This window comes from Lemur catta, chromosome 2 (genome assembly GCF_020740605.2).
Source record: "Lemur catta isolate mLemCat1 chromosome 2, mLemCat1.pri, whole genome shotgun sequence".
Taxonomy (NCBI): Eukaryota; Metazoa; Chordata; class Mammalia; order Primates; family Lemuridae; genus Lemur; species Lemur catta.
Window position 1 is genome coordinate 36,737,925 of NC_059129.1, and position 20,239 is coordinate 36,758,163.

Below are 20,239 nucleotides of genomic sequence, written 5' to 3' on the forward strand. Positions count from 1 at the left end.
ACTAAAATATAAAAATATGAAATGTTTCCATCATTTATTATCTATCATTAAACTGAAAAAGCAAGATGTTTTAAAGTCCCTTGGGAAACTTCAAGTGAAAACGGGAAGAGGGTAACACTGGGAAATGCTTATATCTGTTCTCTTTAACGTTTTACAGAGCACACCCTGTGCCGGTCACATAAGCTGCTGCAGGAGGCTCCTGTGTCAGGGGTCCCCATTCTTCACCCTCCGCAGATGCATCCCCTTCTCCACGTGGAGACTCCTCAGTTCCTTCCATTGAAGAGACAGCGCTGCCTCTCTGGACCCTTGACTCTGAGTCAGGCCATGTGACTTGTTCTGGTCAATGGGATGCCTGCTGATGTGACACCTGAGGAGGCTCAGGACAGACTTGTGTTTTTCTGTGCCACTGCTGTGAGCGTGTGCCTGGGCTCTGGCTGAGGGATGAGGTGTGAGGCGAATCATTCCAGATGGGGCCATCCTGGACCATCCAGCAGCAGCTTCTCTGGACAGGTAAGAGACCCCAGTGAGAGGAGAGCATTGCTGAGCCAGAGTGTGGACGTGCAGGCCTGTGAGCTCATTGTTTCGGGCCAGGGGAGTTGGATGGGAGGGTTGGGGGGTGTGGTTGTCCCAAAGCATCATCATGACAGGAGAGGACAAAGGGGTACAGCTGCCCATAGTTTCTACCAACCATTTGTCAGTAACATTTCTATGTTATAATAGTAGTAGCAAATTAGATATCAGTAGATTTAACATACTTGTAGAGTTTCTGTATTTCTTTATAAAAAATACCTTTGAGATGTAATTCACCTGTTTAAATTGTGCAGTTGAATGACATTTTGTGTATTTGTAAAGTTTTATATTTATCAATACAACTCACATTAGAACATTTTTCTTACTCTAAAAAAAAAAAAAAATCTCAACCCTTGTAGACATAATCCTCCAACCTTCCATCCCCTCCGGCCCTAGGCAACCAGTGATCTACTTTGTCTGTATAGATTTGTCCTTTCCAGACATTTCATCAAAACGGAGTCATGCAATCTATGGTCCTCTATGACTAGCTACTTTCGCTCAGTATGTTTTCAAAGTTCATCCCTGTTACAGTTTGTATCAGTACTGCATTTTTTTCCCAGTCAACAATTTACTAACTAAAATTAATCTAAATTAAGATCTGTAGATGTACTAAAATTATAAGTTTTATATCTATGAAGCTATTCTAAGGTTTTATTATAGTGGTACAATATTTCTAACATAAAATTTACCATTTTAACCCTCTTTGGGTATAAATTTAGTCATGTTAAGTATATGCATATTGTTGTCCAACCCTCACCACTATTCATTTCTGGTGATTTTACATCATCCTAAATTAACACTCTGTACCCATCAAAAAATAACTCTCCATCTTTCCTCCCCCTGAGGCCCTGGTAACCGGTATTCTACTTTATGTCTATATAAATTTTCCTATTCCACATACCCCACATAAGTCAAATCATACAATATTTTATTATTTGTGTCTGGCTTATTCCACTTGCCTAATGTTTTCAAGATTCATCCATGTTGTAACACATATCAGAATTTTCTTCCTTTCTAAGGCTGACTACTATTTTATGGATACACCTCATTTTCTTTATCCATTCTTGTGTTGACGATGGACATCTGGGTTGTTTCCACCCTAGCTATTGTGCATAATGCTTCTGTTCATGTACAAGTTTTTGTAGAGATATACATTTTCATTTGTTTTTGTGAAATAACGAGAAATACATGTATATTGGTCTCTGCCCCTGGTTACTGACACAGACCTCCTAAATCTCTTGGAATTTCCTGGATGTTACGAGCGTATTTTGTTCTAATGAGGAGACTCTTATTGAGATTCTGGATGGGGGCTGGTCACCAGAAAGACCAAGCCATGATTAGAAGCTTGAAACTTTCAGCCCCCTACCCTGACCCACCATGCTCTGGAGAGGGGGGAGGGGCAGGAAATGGAGTTCACAATCCATCATGCCTACGTGATAAAGTCTCCATGAAAATCCCTGAACCCCTGGGGGGTTTGTACAGCTTCCCAGTTAGTGAACACACCCTTGTGCTGGGAGGTCATACACCCCGGCTCCACAGGGACAGAAGCTCCTGTGCTTATGAACCTTGCTGACCCTTGCCCTACATATCTCCAGCTGGCTGTCATCTCGTTCATTGATATAATAAACCAGTGAACATAAATATTTCCGTAAGTTCTATGAGGCATCCTAGGAGATTATTGAACCTGAGGAGGGGTCATGGGAACCCTGACTTATACACAGTCTGTCAGAAGTACAGGTCACAACCCAGGGGTTGCAGTTGTTGACCCAAGTGGTTGAGGGGTACCATCTTGTGGAACTGAGCCCTCAATCTGTGGGGTCTCTCCTAACTGCAGTTAGTGTCAGAATTGAGTTAAATTGTGGTATGCCCAGTCAGTGTTCACCAGAGAAGTAGTTGTTGGTGGGTTCAGACCCCTCACATTTTGGTTGTAGAAGTGTTCTGTGTTGAGTAGTGAGTGGGAGAGATAGAAAACTTAGTTTTGTGTTTGTGTACATACGTTGGAATGAAATTGCTGGATCATGCTGTTTTCTGTATACATACATGGGAATGAAATTGCTGGATCGTACCGTAACTCTGTGTTTAACCATTCTCAAATGGTTAAGGAACTGCTAGATTTTGTTCCAAAGTGGCTGCACCATTTTCATTCCCACCAGGTATATGTGAGGGCTCCATTTTCTCCATATCCTCAACATTTGTTGACAGGTTTATTTTTTTAATTATAGCCATTATTGTTGAGTTCTTAATTTCTGCACAATTGGAGCATGCATTTGTGCCAAAATAAGTTTCAAATGCAAATTGAATAAAATTGATTAACATTTCTTCAACAGTAAACACAGGAACATAAATTTCATTTATAAGCACCATTTTATATTATAGGACTTTAAGCGCTTTAACCAAAAAGTGGAAAATAAAATCAAGATAAATATAATTTAATATCTATCTTAGTCAATTAGGCCTGCTATAGCAAATGACTGTAAACTGGGTAGCTTATAAACAGTAGAAATTTATTTCTCACCATTCTGGAGGCTGGGCAATCCAAGATCAAGGCATTAGCAGCTTCTGTGTCTGGTAAGGACAGGACCTGCCTCCTGGTTTATAGATGGTGTTCTTCTTGGTACGTCCTCATGGGCTGAAGGGACAAGGGAGGTCTTTGGAGTCTCTTTAGTAAAGGCAGTAGTACAGTTGATAAGGGCTCCACCCACATTCCCTAATCTCAAAGACCCACTTCCTAATACTATCACATTGGGTGTTAGAACTTCAACATCTGAATTTGGGGAGGTGCACAGACATTCAGTTCATATGATAATATTCAAATGTTAATGTAAGAGTGGTGAATTCACCAGGTGCTCCCAGCATGGGCACAGAAAGATTTCTCATGCAAAGTTTAGGGTATGTAGAAGTAAAAAGTTTACTTACTTTTCTGAAAAAGAAAGAAGGAGAGAAAGAAGGAAAATGGCACAGCAAGAAGGAAGGTGGAAAGTGCTGCCAGCCGAGGAAAAAGGGCTTGGTGTTTTTAAAGGGTAAAAATGGCTTCTTGTTTCCTTAGCTGCACACGGATAACAGAAGCAGCTGTGGAGCCAAGGTGTTTGCTTTTTCCAATTTTTTTTTTTTTTTTTTTGCTGCTTCTCTGTGAGGCTGGCTTTATCTGAGTCCTTGAAAGCTGTCCTGGCAGGAACTCAGGCAAAGAGCCTGCAGCCCTGTTGTCTGTTTAGCGCTCTTCAGGGCTGGGAAAGAAACTCTCGGAGATAACGAGTTAGGCTTGAGGACTGTGAGTTGAGTTCCAGGTGTTTAATGAAACAAAGCAAAGCATCCGCTGTGCTGTGAGTTTTCTCTTCAACGGGGCCATTATGTGTTGTGACTTTATTCCTCTTTTTTTCTGTTTGATAGTTTATTTTCCTCCTGCAGGTAGGTTGTGAACAAGGCCACCTTTCCCTTAATTTCAAAGAAGAAAAACAAAAAACATAGCAACTATTTTCCTGCTTCCAGTTTCTTTGAAGAGTAAACTTTTTGCTTAGCGATTACAACATACAAAATATTGTGTCCATTTGGTATATGTGAACAACTCAGTGTCTCTTAGATAGATTTCACGTTGAGTCTAAAGTCACTTCTACTCTCAAGAAAATTTTAAAAAAATGATTTGTATCTGGAATGGAATGTTCAAGATGGTATTATTACTTGTCTCCTATAGTAATAAAGCAAAGACTTTGCACCAAGCAAATTTTCTTGTTTAAGAAGGGCCACTACCTAAAGAGTTTAAGTATATACCTCTCAAAAAGTTTCTTAGCCTTTCATCATTACTCCTAACAATTTCAAAAGCTAAACTCATAAAATTTTTAACTTCCTTTAAGTTTGTACTGACACTGGTGCAGTATACAGACAGTCATTTTATTTTTATACTAAATGTTCCATTTAGTAAATGAGATTTCTCAATCTAAGTTGAGAAAACCTGATACGAGCCAGGTGATTGGAATATAGGCTGGCTGGCGCCAAGGATGGAAGGGAAAATGCACATCAGAGCCAAGGATGTGCAGGTGAACAGGTGACCCTCCACTTCAGATGGCATCCAGTTCTCTACCTGATGCCCAGGGGGCTAAATGCGCTGAGTGACAACTGCCTCTGAGCCCGGGCATTGTGGACTTTGTTTCTGGTAACTGTCAGAGCCCAAGGGGGCTTCTGTTGTGCTTGCAGACTTGACCCTGCTGGTCTGTGCTGGGGGGATTCTAAGTCTGTGGCTGGTCATTATTGTCAGCAAAACCTGCTAAGGTCTTTGAGAATTTTTATGACCAGCTAGCGCAAGGGCAGGGCCACATGTCCATGCTATTGCTTAGAGAACATATCTGTTTTCAAGTGACGATTCATTCTAGTTTTGTTTTCGTAACTACATAGGGCACAGTGGAGCTATGTATTAGTTTATTAAGTATGAAATGTCTGATTTCCTTAAGTACTAAGTCTGACAATTGATATCTCTGACATTTCACTCTGAACTTCTTGTTTTATGCTTATTGTAAAGGTACATCCTTAGCCTTTCAAACACACATTTTGGCTTATGATTATCTTTCAAATTGTTTTTAGATCAATTTTTACGAAACCATGGCTGTGTCAAAAATTTATGTTATTTTTGAATATGAGTTCTGTTGTCAAACCAATGCAGTGCAGACAGCTTGAAGTATCACCAGAGTGTTTGGGAAGGATGTGGCTGATGAACACTTGGTACGTGGATGGTTTCAGTTCTGTTCTGGTGATTTTAATCTCAAAAATGAGCCACATGGGTGACCTGAGACCAAAGTGTTTAATGATGAGCTGAAAGCTGTAGTGGAGGCAAATCCATGTGAACCTACATGTGAATTTGCAGGGAGTTAGCTACGCTCCCAGCAAAAAATCGGGTCCCTCAGGCAGGGGTCATCACAAAAGATAAGGAAATAATAGAAAATAGAATATAATAGAATATGGTAATAAAAGAATACACAGAGACAAAAGTACAGTTTTATAAAAAATAGATTTATGAAAAAAGAGGCAGTCTTGGGAGAACCCACTGCGTTCCTGTGAACTGTGAGGCCACCAGTAAAGTTTCACATCAGTATTTATAGGTACAGTGATCGGTTGCCAGGGGTAACAGATTTACATAATAACAGGTAGTTCATTTTAGGTTCAAAGTCTCCTAAAAAGCTTCTAGAGATTGGCCAGCGCGGTGGCTCATGCCTGTAATCCCAGCACTCTGGGAGGCCGAGGCAGGCGGATTGTTTGAGCTCAGGAGTTCAAGACCAGCCTGAGCAAGAGCGAGACCCCGTCTCTACTAAAAATAGAAAAAGAAATTATACGGACAGCTAAAAACACACACGTATATATATATATACACACGTGTGTGTGTGTGTATGTATATATATATATATATATATATATATATATATATATATATATATAAATTAGCCGGGCATGGTGGCACATGCCTGTAGTCCCAGCTACTCGGGAGGCTGAGGCAGGAGGATTGCTCGAGCCCAGGAGTTTGAGGTTGCTGTGAGCTAGGTTGACGCCACGGCACTCACTCTAGCCCGGGCAACAGAGTGAGACTCTGTCTTAAAAAAAAAAAAAAAAAAAAAAGCTTCTAGAGATCGTTTAAGTAACTCTATGTATGTGAGCAAAGGGTTACAAAATCTTCCTACGACAAATTTCTAAGTTCTAAGATAAAGCTATCACTTTAACAGAAAGGAGAAACAGAGATATAGTGGCTTTATATTTCTTTATCTAGTTATTGTGGATTGAGACAGGTAGTCAGGAGTAGAGCAGGAACTGTCCTTTGGGCTAATTGCTTTTAGCCACAGGTGTCTGTCTGTCCGGCAGGCACTCTTTGATCAGCTGTCATCCCATGGCTCCTTGCAAACCTGCTTTGTCCTAGAAAGCAGGTGAGAACCACAGGTTTGAGACTGCAGTGTCACCTTGGAAAGCAGCTGCCACTGACCTTTGAGATGCGCTCCTGAGGCAAGGCAGCTTTTGGTTTGTGAATTAACACGTTCACATATTCCTTCAGGGCAAAGCCCTGCAAAACTCCTGAGATCATTTCTGTCTCTAATATAGCAATATTAATCTATGGAGAAACATGAATTGGCAGCAAGGTTTGACATTACTATTCCAACAATATTGGAGCATTGGAAACAAATCAGCAAGCTAAAGAAGCTGGATAGATGGGTACTGCATGAATTAAACAAGCATCAGAAGAGAAATCATCTCGAAGCTTGCCTTTCTTTGCTGTCACGACATAAAGATAAACCATTTCTACACTGTATTGTTATGTGTGATGAAAAATGGATTCTTTATGACAATCACAAGCATTTAACACAACGGTTGGATAAAGATGAAGTGCCAAAACACAAGCCAAAACTGAATATTCATCAAAAAAAAAGCTAATGATATCTGTTGGGTGGTCCAGCACTAGTATTATCCACTACAGCTTCATGAAACCTGGTGGATTGATTATAACAGATGTCCACTGCAGCCAATTGGATGAAATGATAAGGATGCTTGCAATAAAGAAGCTGACACTGGTTCAATAGAGACAGCCCAATCGTCTTGCAAGACAACGCTTGACCACGTGTCACACAAACAAAGCTGCTCAAACTACAGAGGCTGGACTTGGAAACTCTCTGTCATCTACCATATTCACGAGACCTTGTACCAACTGGCTACCACTTCTTCCAGGCTTTGGACCACTTCTTGCAAGGAAAAATATTCAATACTCAACAAGCTGTGAAACCACCTTTTGCAATTTCACAGCCACTCTCTCTCTCTAGGCTCTTCGCTGCTGACATAAACAAGCTACCATTAACATAGCAAAACTGGGTCTATAGTTTAGGTGGATACTTTAATTAATTGTTCTGCTTCTTGTTTGAGATATAATAAATGACACTTTTGATTCTATAACAGACATTTTATATTTAATGACCTAATAAATAAAGATGATTCCAGCAGCATTTTTTTAAAAATGCACTACCATACTGAATCATACTTTCTGACAGGCAGGGGAGTACAGTGGCTTGGGATTCTGGTTCCACAGCTTCAGGCCAGCTCTGTGGTAGCGGGTAACTTACTTTCCCTCTCTGTGCCTCAGTTTTCTCATCTCTAAAAACAGGATATGATAGTAACCTACCCCATAGAACTGTTATGAAGATTAAATTATTTAACATTTGTAAATAATATCTGGAACATAGTAAATGCTCATTGAATTTTAGCCATTACTCTTGCTCTTGTTGACATCAGGTATAAAAGAATAAATGTGACTCTGGTTCATGACCTTGGGTAGAATCACAAGATAAGCACTGTTTTAGGGAAAAGTATTTGTACGGGGTATTTTCATTATCCAAAATAGTCTCACTAATAAGGTACTATTAGAGCAGAGCAGTATTACAAAGTAAGATCATTAAATAGAAGCCCATGGTACAGAATGGGCAACTCTTACAGTACATTGATAGGTTTTGACTTTCTGCAGTATCATATCTGTAAATAATAAGTCCTTGAGATTTTAGCTTTTTGGATCAACTTGCTGTTAACAATTTTAATTTTTTTTTTTTTTTTTTTTTTTTGAGGCAGAGCCTCACTCTGTTGCCCAGGCTAGAGTGAGTGCCATGGCGTCAGCCTAGCTCACAGCAACCTCAGACTCCTGGGCTTAAGCGATCCTCCTGCCTCAGCCTCCCAAGTAGCTAGGACTACAGGCATGCGCCATCATGCCCGGCTAATTTTTTCTATATATATTTTTAGTTGGCCAGATAATTTATTTCTATTTTTAGTAGAGACGGGGTCTCGCTCTTGCTCAGGCTGGTCTCGAACTCCTGACCTCGAGCAATCCACCCGCCTTGGCCCCCCAGAGTGCTAGGATTGCAGGCGTGAGCCACCGCACCCAGCCAACAATTTCAATTTTTAACTTCTGTCAATGTTATGTACTTTTCCATTAGCTGAAAAGGACTCCCCAGGTCATTATGCAGATGTCTCTGTCAGGACAGTGTGCCCTTGAAACATGCTGTTTATGATCTGACTGTCTGAAGTCTTCCAGGACACACAGTTTCTGGCTGGCAGCATAGATGGTGCAGCATTTATGATCATTAAGTGGGTGCTAGTCTCCATGTTGAGCGTACATCTGTCACTGGGGATGCCATCTCGGTGTGAATGTGTGTGGAAACCTCAAGGTGGGTCCTTGGAGAGACCATTGTTGTGTGATTCTGAAAGGTTAGGTTGAGGTCCGTCCCTTGGATTTGCTCCTGTCCTCTCTTCTTCAACCACCCCTCGGTGTCTTTGCCATGTGCTATTGTCTTCGTGGTCTCCGTCTCCACCTCATCTCCCACCCATCTCCCATCCTGCCCACCCCCCAGTGACCTTTCTAAAGGTCTCTTCCCAAATGTGCTTACTCTCCTGGGCAACACTATTCATCCTTTTCCTCACACCACACATACATACACACAAACATGTATACCACACACTCCCCCACAAAGGCTGCAGACAACACAAACCCCCCACACTCACATACATCCTACATACACACCATGAACACCTCCCATATACTCACACACACCACACACACACACTCACTACTTCAAAGGCTCCACTTCACCCACTACTTCTACCCTGACCCTAAACTACAACCACTGGCTTACTTCCACCAGGATTTTCATTGCCCCTTCCTCCAGGGGACTTTGTGTCCATATCTGGTCTCCCTAGGGAGGGTCTAGTCCTTCTGCAGGGTCTCCATCCTCCTCCCCTGTGCCGGCTGAGTCACTGGCTCTGCTGGACCATCTTGGTTTTCCGGCCTGTCTTCCTTTGACAGCTCTCATCATCATGCATTGCAGGCACCTTTTGACAAGTCTGCATTCCGGCACCAACAGTACCTTAGTCATTTTTATGTTCCAGCACCTTGGATTGTGTCTGACACACAGTAGACAGTCATTTATAATTTCTGAGCACCTGCATGCATGAATGCACACAGATATCAGGATAAACATTCAAAAAGTGCTTTCCTTTTTACTGAATCTGTGATCCAGTTCACTTACCTGTTGGCTTGCACCTGAGATAATTAAATTTCTATTAAAAATATTAATAAACTAAGTGAATCTCAATATTATCTCTGCAATTTATGCTTTCATTGAGATGGGCAAAGACTATCGACAGTAGGCCCCATGTGTAGGGGGTTGAGTTAGAGAAGTAGCATAGAAGGCACTGGAATCTTCAATGATTTCTATTTATACCACCATACAGAAGAAAAAGGATGAAAAAGACATACATAAATGAGATTAGAAACTAAAAAAATGAAGTTATATAAAATTATATACTGTGCAAATTCTATATAAAAATCTCTGTTTTCCATTTGGGGTACAGTGCCTCAGGATTTTTGTCTTGTAACTTATTAATAGGAATGTTGTACCATGATTACATTGCCAAAACTACCTAAATAACATCTGTGCTAAGTTTTTATGGAGATTACTTTAAGGTTGACTTGGCATAGACTAAACAGCATACATTTAGAGGGCACAATGTGGTAAGTTTTGGTGTATGTAGACCCATGAAACCATTACCGCTGTCAAGGTACTAAACACATCTATAATTTCTGAGGACACTCTTCTTTTCCTTTCCTTCCCGCTTCCCCAGGCTCCCCAATACCCGGCCAGCTGCTTATCTATAGATTATTTTGCATGTTCTAGAATTTCATATAAAATGGAACCATTCAGTACTTACACTTTTTTGTCTGGCTTCTTTTATTCAACATAATTATTTGGGGACTCATTTTTATTGTTACATCTAAAAAGAGTTCATTCCTTCTATTCCTGAGTAGTATTCCATTATATGGATATACTCATCTGTGGCTATGTTTTCAATGTGTTCCCTCCAAAATTCAAATGTTGCCTTTGTGATAGTATTTAGAGGTGATGCCTTTTTGAGGTGATTAGGCGAGGAGGGCTGCCCTGTCGTGAATGGGATCAGGCCCTTTTTAAAAGAGGCATCATGCAGTGTGCAGTGTTCAGCTTGCTTGCCCTCCCACCTTCTGCCATGTGAAGATGCAGCAAGAAGGCCCACCTGAGATGCTAATACCTTGTTCTTGGACTTCCTAGTCCCACAACTGTGAGAAATTAATTTCTGTTCTTTATAAGTCACCAGTCTATGGTATTCTGTTATAGCAGAACAAACGGACTAAGTAACCTGTTCATGGGCATTCATTTGAGTTGTTTCAAGTTTGGGGCAGTTATGGATAAAATTGCTATGAAGAGTAGTGCACGAGTCTTTATGTAGGAATATACTTTCATTTCTCTTCAGTAAATACCCAGTAGTAGAATGCCTAAGGGCATACGACAAACACATGCTCAACTTTTTTTTTTTAATTTTTAATTTTTTATTTCGGCATATTACAGGGATACAAATGTTTACGTTACGTATATTGCCCTTGCCCCACCAGAGTCAGAGCTGCAAGCGTGTCCATCCCCCAGACGGTGCGCACAGCACCCATAAGGTGTGAATATACCAATCCCCTCCTCCCCCTTCCCCTCTGCCTGACCCCTGAGGGATGTTACTACTATCTGTGCTCTTAAGTGTTGGTCAGTTAAGTCAATTAATGCCAATGTGATGGTGAGCACATGTGGTGCTTGTTTTTCCATTTCTGTGATACTTCACTTAGTAGAATGGGTTCCAGCTCTATCAGGGATAATGCCAGAGGTGCCACCTCACCATTGGTTTTTGTGGCTGAGTAGAACTCCATGGTATACATATACCACATTTTATTAATCCACTCCTGTATTGATGGGCACTTGGGTTGTTTCCACACCTTTGCAATTGTGAATTGTGCTGCTATAAACATTCTAGTGTAGATGTCCTTTTTAATAGAATGTCTTCTGTTCTTTTGGGTCGATGCCCAGTAATGGGATTGCTGGATCCAATGGTAGTTCTACTTGTAGCTTTAAGGTATCTCCATATTACTTTCCACAGAGGTTGTACTAGTCTGCAGTCCCACCAGCAGTGTATGAGTGTTCCTGGTGGCAGTCTCATTTTAAAAAACCACTTCTATCCTTTTTTTTTTTTCCTTTCTTTTTTTTCTTTTTTTTAATTTGAGCTTATTATGGGGGTATGAAAGTTTAGATTATGTATATTGCCCATGCCTCCCAACCCCCCTGAGTCAGAGCTTCAAGTGTGTCCATTCCCCAGACAGTGTGCATTGCACTCATTATGTAGGTATAAACCCATCTCCTCACCCCACCCCCCACATCTTTCCAACACCCAATTGATGTTATTCCCAAATGTGCACTTAGGTGATGATCAGGGAAACCAATTTGCTGGTGAGTACATGTGGTGCTTATTTTTCCATTCTTGGGATACTTTACTTAGTAGAATGGATTCCAACTCTTTCCAGGAGAACAAAAGAGATTCTATATCACCGTTATTTCTTATAGCTGAGTAATGAGTGTTCAATCTTTGTATTTTAGCTTGTAAGATGTCCAAGCAGCCTTGAATTATGAGGAGCATAAAGTTTGAGTCTATCTCAACAGCAGAAGGAAAAGTTACCAGGTTGAGAGATGGCATATAGAAAACAGAGAGACAGAGAGCTTGAGAGACTGGACATTTTAAATACATAGTGGCAGGCTGACCACTTGAGCTCTGAATTTTCGTGGATACGATTTGCCCTTCAATTAAAACGTGTGCTCAAGCATTGGCCATAACCACCTGCAGTCCTAGCATACCTGGCATGCCTTTCAATCTTTCAATTTACACGCATACTTGTGAGTAGAGGTGCCCTAAACCAACCATAGTGCCCAAATGGCATCATTCTCCTTGTCTTTCCTCACGTTTGCAGGATTGGTTACCTGTTTTTCTTTAGAAGAAGAAATCAAACTGTAGTCTAGGGGTAAGTGTGGCGGATCACAGTGTGCTGATTGTGGGCATGACTCCACAAGGTTTCACCACTGAGTCATTTCCCACCTCTCACTTGTGTCTCAGGTACTCTCCCCAGGGGTCTAACACCTCTGAGAGGGCTCAAAGTACCCAGTGATCAGCTCCTGTATGCGTTTCCTGTACAAGCTTTCTTTTAATTAATTTTGTTGGGAATTCCCTATAGGGCCACCTCACCCCACAGAGAGTCACCCCAGGCACTCCTATCTGCACCCCTAGTCACCCAGGAATACCCTCAGCTGACACAGATAAATGCCCTCTCTCTTCAGAGCTGGGGAACTCAATCTCTCATTTATCTGAAAACAGGACATTTCAGTTATATCTTTCATTTCACAAATGCCCAGAAAAGCCAATTCAAAGACATTTGGGGAGGAAGAGGCAATGAATGCAGAAGACCCTTTAGAGTGGACCTCAGAGTCAAAATTAGGATCCTCGAAACAATTTCCTACAAAAAGAATTGATAGCTGAGAATAAACCAGGATCATCAATAAAGACTGTGAGCTCTGGGGACTCAGGAGGACTTACCAGTTCTGCCCGAGGGAAAGCTCATCCTCAAGTGGCTCAAGGGTGTCATGCTGTTACCTGGAGTTGATGTTGGGCCTTCATGGAATCCTGAGTCTTCTCTGAGCCCCAGGTGTGAGCACCATCTTGTCAAAAGAACCCAAACTGTTTAAAATAATTACAGGGGTTTATTCTGATCTGAAGATGTGTGACTCACCTGGACAACATGGCCTTAGAAAGTCCTGAGAATATGTGCCCGGACTACTGTGGTACAGTTTGGTTGTATACGTTCATGCAGATAGGAATTTCAAATAAGTCCCTAACTCAATAAGTGGAGGGCATGTATTTGTTTTGCCTGAAATGGCAGGACATCTTAAAGAGTGTTCTTATATGTTATAGGTGTATTTAAAGGTTCTTTGACTTGTAACTCCTTAATGCATAAAGCTGTCTTAAGGCTTGGAATTTTTTAACTTAAGAAATCTGTTCATCAGAGACAAGCCGTTGGATGTTTACTGAAACTCAAGCGATCTCTTATGTAAATTGAAGGCCTATAGGTTTGCTTTAAGTTTTACCTTCTATAGCCTTAGGTCTGTTAATGATTTGGCATCTCATTGTTATATAGTATAATGTCTCCAAAAAGATAGAGGTGCATCATGATGCAGGTCTGACCTACCTTTTCACAGCCAGTATCTGAGCCTTAGGTTTTCTCTGCAGTCCCCTTGGCCAAGAGGGCGTCCATTCCATCACAGCTGGGGGGCTTTTTATTTAGTTCATACAGACATGATTGTAGAGTGTTCTTCTTTCTGTCTTGATCCACCACAATCATTGTGCGGCCTCTTCTGAAGCTGCTGCTCAGTGAAATAGTTGACATTCAGGAGAAAAATATTATCAGGTTGCTATGAATACCTGGTCTACCCCTAGCAACACCATATCCTAACAGTGCTAGGGGAGTTTCCAATTATTAGAGGTTGCCTCTCTCTTTCTTAGTGCCTCCTTTTGGCCAAGGCCAAAGAAAGTCAGGTTTCTGGATGTAAATCAATGATCTCTACCATTTCTGTGATGTTGCTAATCAGCTGCTTGTCCAGAGAGCACGGCCTATAGAAAAATTAGGGCTTTTAATTCACCATCTTATAATAGGACATCTTTTTGTTTCTAGAGCACTTCATAGTTGTGAACTAACGTAAAATCGTACCTACCATAATAAAAAAAATATGTCTTTCTTCATCTTTTGCCAATTGATATATCAGGATGATGGCAGTTAATGTAACCACCTGGAATTATTTTATTTCTGTGAGAAGCTTGTATTTCAAGGCCTAAGTTTCTGATAGCATACTCAGCTTCATAACTTTTTGTTTTTTTAAAGTATTTACCACATAAAACCTCATTAAAATCATGGTTGTTTTGTCTGTAAGGTTTACATTACTGTGAATAGTTCCCAAAATGGTGGCAAGTAATTGTTGGGTTCAGGTGGCGAACAAAGGGTGGCTGGTTCAGAGTGATGCAGCACTTTGAAGAGGAAAGTGGCAATATCTCATAGGATGTCAGGTGACTGTCAATAAAGGAGTCTGTGTAGGATAGGAACCAGTAAGTGTAGTGGAAACTCTGGAACTAAATCGATGGAAGTTTTCATGCATTTTTCTATTGCTGTTATAGATCCCAAACAAGGTGGATATGGCTTGGACACTAGATCTAAAAAAGACTGAAATGAACAGTAGGTCTCTAATGATTCCCACATACCTGATTCAGCATTTGGTCAGAATGTTCATAAACAAAAAGTGAAAAAGGATTTGTGAGCCTAGAATCCTAGAGAAAAATCTAAAAGTTTATATTTCAGTATTTATGTTTAAATAGGAGCATGCTTCTTTTACCTTGAAAAGTACACAGCTATGAACACACACTTCTATTAATACCTTTCACTAATATACACTTAACCTAAGATCAACTCTCTTTTGGATTTGCCAGGTTTGGAGCATTTTATTTTTTGCACAGAGGGAAGTAAAACATACATTTTTTTTGTTTTTAAATACCAAGGTTGAAGGACAAATGGCTCTCATAACAGTTTTGAATTATTTAAAACCTGAAGAGTTTTAAACCAACCAGATAAATTCCAAGTTCAGCACATTCAGAACCAGGATTTGGAAATTCAAACTCAGATGGGTTCACTGTCCTGTGTCTTTCAGAAAAACGGGGGTGGAGGGAACAATTAAGGGGAAAACATATGGAATGAAATCAGTGTAGATATAAACTTTACAACTTACATCAAAATTCATTCAAAATCATCCTCAGACTTAAACTACAATGCAAAACTTTAAAGATTCTGGGAAAAATCAAAGAAGAAAATTTATGTGGCCTTGGGTTTGGTGATGAGTTTTAACACACAAGAAAAAAATCTGATCCACAACAGAAAAAATAATACCATGGCTGTTATAACATTCAATATTTATACTCTGTGAAAGGTCAAGTTGAGAGAATAAAAAGACAAGCCAAAGAATGATAAGAAATATGTGCAAAATACACACCGGAGGAACAATTCACATTCTACATATAAAAAGAAGTCTTGAAACTCAACAATAAGAAGACAAACACCCCAATTAAAAAGGGGTACAGATCTCAACACACACCTCACCAAAGAAGATACATAGATGGCAAATAATCATACAAAAAGATGCTCAGCATCCTATATCGTTGGGGAATAGCAGATTACAGCAGCAATGAGATATCACAGCACGCCTGCTAGAATTACTAAACTCTTAAAAAAGGACAAACCATTGCTGGAGGAAAGGCAGGAATTCTCATTCATTGCTGGTAGAATGCATAATGGTACAGTCACTTTGGAAGACCGCGTGGAAGACTAGAATATGCCACCCCAAGAGATAGCTCTTTTTGTTGTTGTTATTGTTTTGGACAGGGTCTCTGTCCCCCAGGTGGGAGTGCAGTGGCACGAACACAGACCACTGCCACCTTGAACTTCCAGGCTGGAGCGATCCTCAGCCTCCCAAGTAGCCGGGACTCCAGGCATGAGCCACCACCGCCAAATAATTTTTATGTGCGTGTGCAGATGGGGCCTTGCTCTATTGTCCCGGCTAGTCTCGAACTCCTGAGCTCAAAGGATCCACCTGCCTCGCGCCCGGCCTATAATTAGTTTTTAATGGAGAAAATAATTTAAAATAAATCCTGTTTGCTGTGGTGGCTGCGGCCCACGTTATTTCCCAAGAGGCGAAACCGTGGAACTGTGGAAACCCCCAAACCGGAACTGACCTGCGCGCACAGAGGTGCCCGCGGGGGCGGGGCGGAGGGGGCGGCGCGGGGGGGGGGGCGGCGGGGATGGGGACGGGCTGGGCTGGGCGCGGGGGCAGCGCGGAGGGGGCGGCGGGGATGGGGACGGGCTGGGCTGGGCGCGGGGGCAGCGCGGAGGGGGCGGCGCGGAGGGGGCGGCGCGGGGGGGCAGCGCGGAGGGGGCGGCGGGGATGGGGACGGGCTGGGCTGGGCGCGGGGCGGCGCGGAGGGGGCGGCGCGGGGGGGCGGCGCGGAGGGCGCGGGGCGGCGCGGGGGGGCGGCGCAGGGGTGGCGGGGACGGGGACGGGGAGGGGCGCTGGGCCGGCCTCGCGCACAGCCTGACGCGGGAGCCGCCCCGGCGCTGCGGGCACGCGCTGGCGGTCTGCGTGGCGCCGGCACCGGCATCTTCATCTGCCCCCTGGCGCTGCGCGACCTGCTCCCCACCTGCTCCTGCGTCCCCGCCGCGGCGCCGCACGACCTCTCCGATGGCGGGCGGGGGTGAGCGAGGCCGCGCCGCCCCTTCCCCGCCTCTGCCTCCCAGGGGTCCCCGCCTCTCCCTTCCGGGATTCCCACCCATCCCTCCCAGGGTCCCCACCTCTCCCCTAGGGGGTCCCCACCCATCCCTCCCGGGATCTCCACCTCTCCCCGGCCACCCGCTCCCACAGGTGTTTCCTACCTGTCGCTTAAAGTCATAGATTGGAAAGGCCCCGGGTCGGTGAGGTGGGAAGTCGAACTCCCCTCTACTTTTTTCCCCATCTTTCTTAATAAAAGTAAGACTGAAATATTTCCAATAATCAAAATAAAGTTAAAAATCTCACCCCTTCGTTTCCCCAACCTCCAGGTCACTTCCGTTACTTGCCTGGCTTCCAGGCAGGTCCTTGTACCTACGCGCATCTGTTCATGTGTAGGCTTAAAAACTTTCTGAAACAAATGTGATGCATTTTCTGAAGAAAACATCTTGGACTAGTTCTTTTTTTTTTTTCCTAATGTTGTGAACATTTATTAAAATAGTAAACCTTACTTTATAAGAAATGAAATAATATATTTATATGGTAATTTGTATTCCTAAGAAAATAACAGCGTCCAATTAGACAAGAAAAATTTTCTATTTTTCTGTCACTACCTAACAAAATCATGCATAGAAATTTCCATTTTAAATGCTAATTTTAAGAGAATTAATGTTTAAAGAGCATATGTCATATTTTAAAAATAGATTTTCTATGGCTCTAGAAAATTGGACTAGTTCTTTTTAAACATTGTATTAACAAAGCCATTCAGGAAGAAGGAACACAGAAAACATATGCCCTCTTGGTTGATAAAGGAGAGGTGATATTCTCCGTCCCTAGAAGGGAGCAGACATTACAGAGGAGCCATTTGGAGCCACTGAGTTAGGAGCAGTATGTGGAGGCTGGGGAAAAAAGTAGACCCCACATTTCCCGAAAGATCAGTCCCCCCAAAGAGACACAGCTGGAGAGTGTCCTGTTGTGATCCCACAGCCAGAGGTGCATTGCATTCTCGCCACTAAGGCTTACGTGCACCTTGGGAAGAAGGTCCTGGTTGTGTCCCCATTTTCACAGTTGGGTACATTCTTGTGGTCACATCAGAATTCCTGGAAAATGGTTGGAAATGTGAGAGAAATGGATCATTATGCCTCCAAGCCCTGCCACTTCCACCCCATTGCCAGTTCCTTTTAAACTCATGGAGGGTGTTTCTTTCATCCTACCACCACCAATTTGAGATCTTCAGGTTACTTCCCTAGCATTCCTTTTCTTTCATTAACTTGCACTGAGTCTAATGTTAGTAGGTCAGGATGCTGAAATCTTTGAGTCCCATCTCATCCATAGTGTAAATATTTCCAAAAAAGCATTAAACATCGAGTACAGAGCATTGACTAGAAAATGATGCATCATGTGGAAAGCCGTAAATTGACTTATGGGTTAGAGACTTTCTTATGTACTCTGGTAGAATAATTGCATCTGGGTAAAATTGCCCTGTGCAACTAACTCTGTAAAATTAATGGGAAAGGTTTTGATCGTTATTCAGAATTGTTTTTGAAGAAAAGACAGAAATGTTTTCATTTCTAAATGTTTGTGAAAGCAGATTTATGAAGTATGTTTGCACTGCTGGGTGTGTATAGTTCCATTTGAAGAGGCGAACATAACTAAGCCAAGTGGGAGCTTATACTGGGAATCAAAGACCTGAATGACTGTTTTGGCTCTACTACATGTTAATTCAGCATGTCTGGGTCTCACTTTTGCAGTAAAACATTAGGGATTAGAGAAATTTGAAAGTGGAATGAGGCAGAGATTTAGTCCCAGCCGTCCTGGGAATGATGCCCAGGGAAGGCCACATGGTGCATCTCCCCTGCTGAGGGCTTAGTCGTTCACTGCCGAGGTTTTTCTCAAGTTTTCTCTTTTCCTTGCTTTCTACTTCATGGAGATTATGTCACTCCAGCTTCTAAATACCTAATTAAAGTAATATGCTGTTCATGCATTTTGTAGGGTTAGTGTGAGAATAAAGCCTGTTAGTAAAAGTGCTTTGAAAAAACTTGGTCATGTCACAAAAGTGTAAGGTATTCATTCTATTAAGGCTGTTTAATTGGAGGTTGCCTATGTTTATGTGGGACCAGATTTATAGAATAAATAATGTTTTTAGATATCAAGTAAACTACACCAAAACGGAAGTTCAGGGGAGAGGAGAGAGCCTGCAGTGGGGCTGGAGATGGATATGAAAAGAGAATTAACTGGTACGCTGTAGGATAGGATAATAATCATAAAACTCTCCATAAATTGACAAAAGGGAGTTCAAGAGAATGTGATCTGAGCCGAAAATCAGTTCAGAATTTGTTATTTTACAAAGGTATTGAGGATCCCCAATATGGCAAAGCATTCTACCTTGGGAATAGAAAAATGAAGTTATTTATGCCCTCTGGGCCTCAGAGAATAGGAGATACCCCAAATGAGCAAAAGTAGAATTTGTTAAAAGAGGATCTATTCTGCTGGAGGAGCACGGAAGAGTCAGGAAGCCTTCCCCGAGGAGATGATATTCTAGCTGGGTCACAAAGAAAACTTTAGCCTGTTCCCAGCAGAGTGTGTGTTCTAGAAACCGGGATCAGTCTGAAGTTTGGAGGAACGAAAGAAGGCTGGTTGTAGTCCAAGAATACTGTGCAAGGCATTTCTAGAGTATACAGTTTCTATGTGGGGAATGGTGGGAAATGAGATGGAAAGAAGGTAGAAAACCAGTTCTAATTCTAGCCTCCTTTGTGACTCAAAGCATTAATAAGGTGAGTGGGGAATGTTGGGGGAGGCATGGAGTAGTGGCCTTGCTGGGAACCCACAGGGCTCTGCCCACTTTCTTCCCGCCGTGGGTACAGGCGCAGCCAAGGGGAGGGACAGTCTGCCCAGGTGTGCACAGACCTCTGTGAGTCTCCCTGAAATCCTGCTGTGCACAGTGAAAGAATTTCCTAGTGGTGGCTGGCAAGTTGACTAAAAGCAATTTCAAAAAAGGAGTTCCAGAAATATTCTAAGTAATGGTAGCATCATCAGGAGAAGTACACATCCAAGTGCATTTATAGTACTACATTTGAAGAGTACTCAGGTAAGAAAATATAGAAAATTAACTTTCTCAGCAGCTCTTCTGAGAGTTCCTGGGAAGGTTTTAAAAACACAGGTGCCTGGTTTCCACCCCTAGAGATTCTGATTTAATTGGTCTGATTGTGATAACTGGTATTCAGTTTTCAGAAGTTCCCCAAGTTAGAAAAGATTATAATTTGCAGCTAAGGTTGAGAACCACTGAATTAGTGTAAATGCTGACAGCTCCAAGACTCAGGCTGTTAGGAAGATTAAAAGAAATAATGGATGTAAAGTTTTTATATGGCACAGTGCCTACCACATATACATTGCATTTTAAAAATAGCAGTGAGTCAGAATACTTGAAAAATGCAAGTCTCTCAAAAATACTTGAGATATAATTAACTGAA

General features: G+C 42.1%; 1 long non-coding RNA gene across 3 annotated transcripts in view; it reads left to right on the plus strand.

Moving 5' to 3' along the window:
• Positions 1-20,239, plus strand: part of LOC123632794 — a 29,412-nt gene that overhangs the window by 2,144 nt on the left and 7,029 nt on the right. For all 3 annotated transcript variants that reach the window (XR_006733459.1, XR_006733461.1, XR_006733460.1), the window contains exon 3: positions 158-510. This is a non-coding gene — a long non-coding RNA (uncharacterized LOC123632794). The remainder of the gene's footprint in view (positions 1-157; positions 511-20,239) is intronic.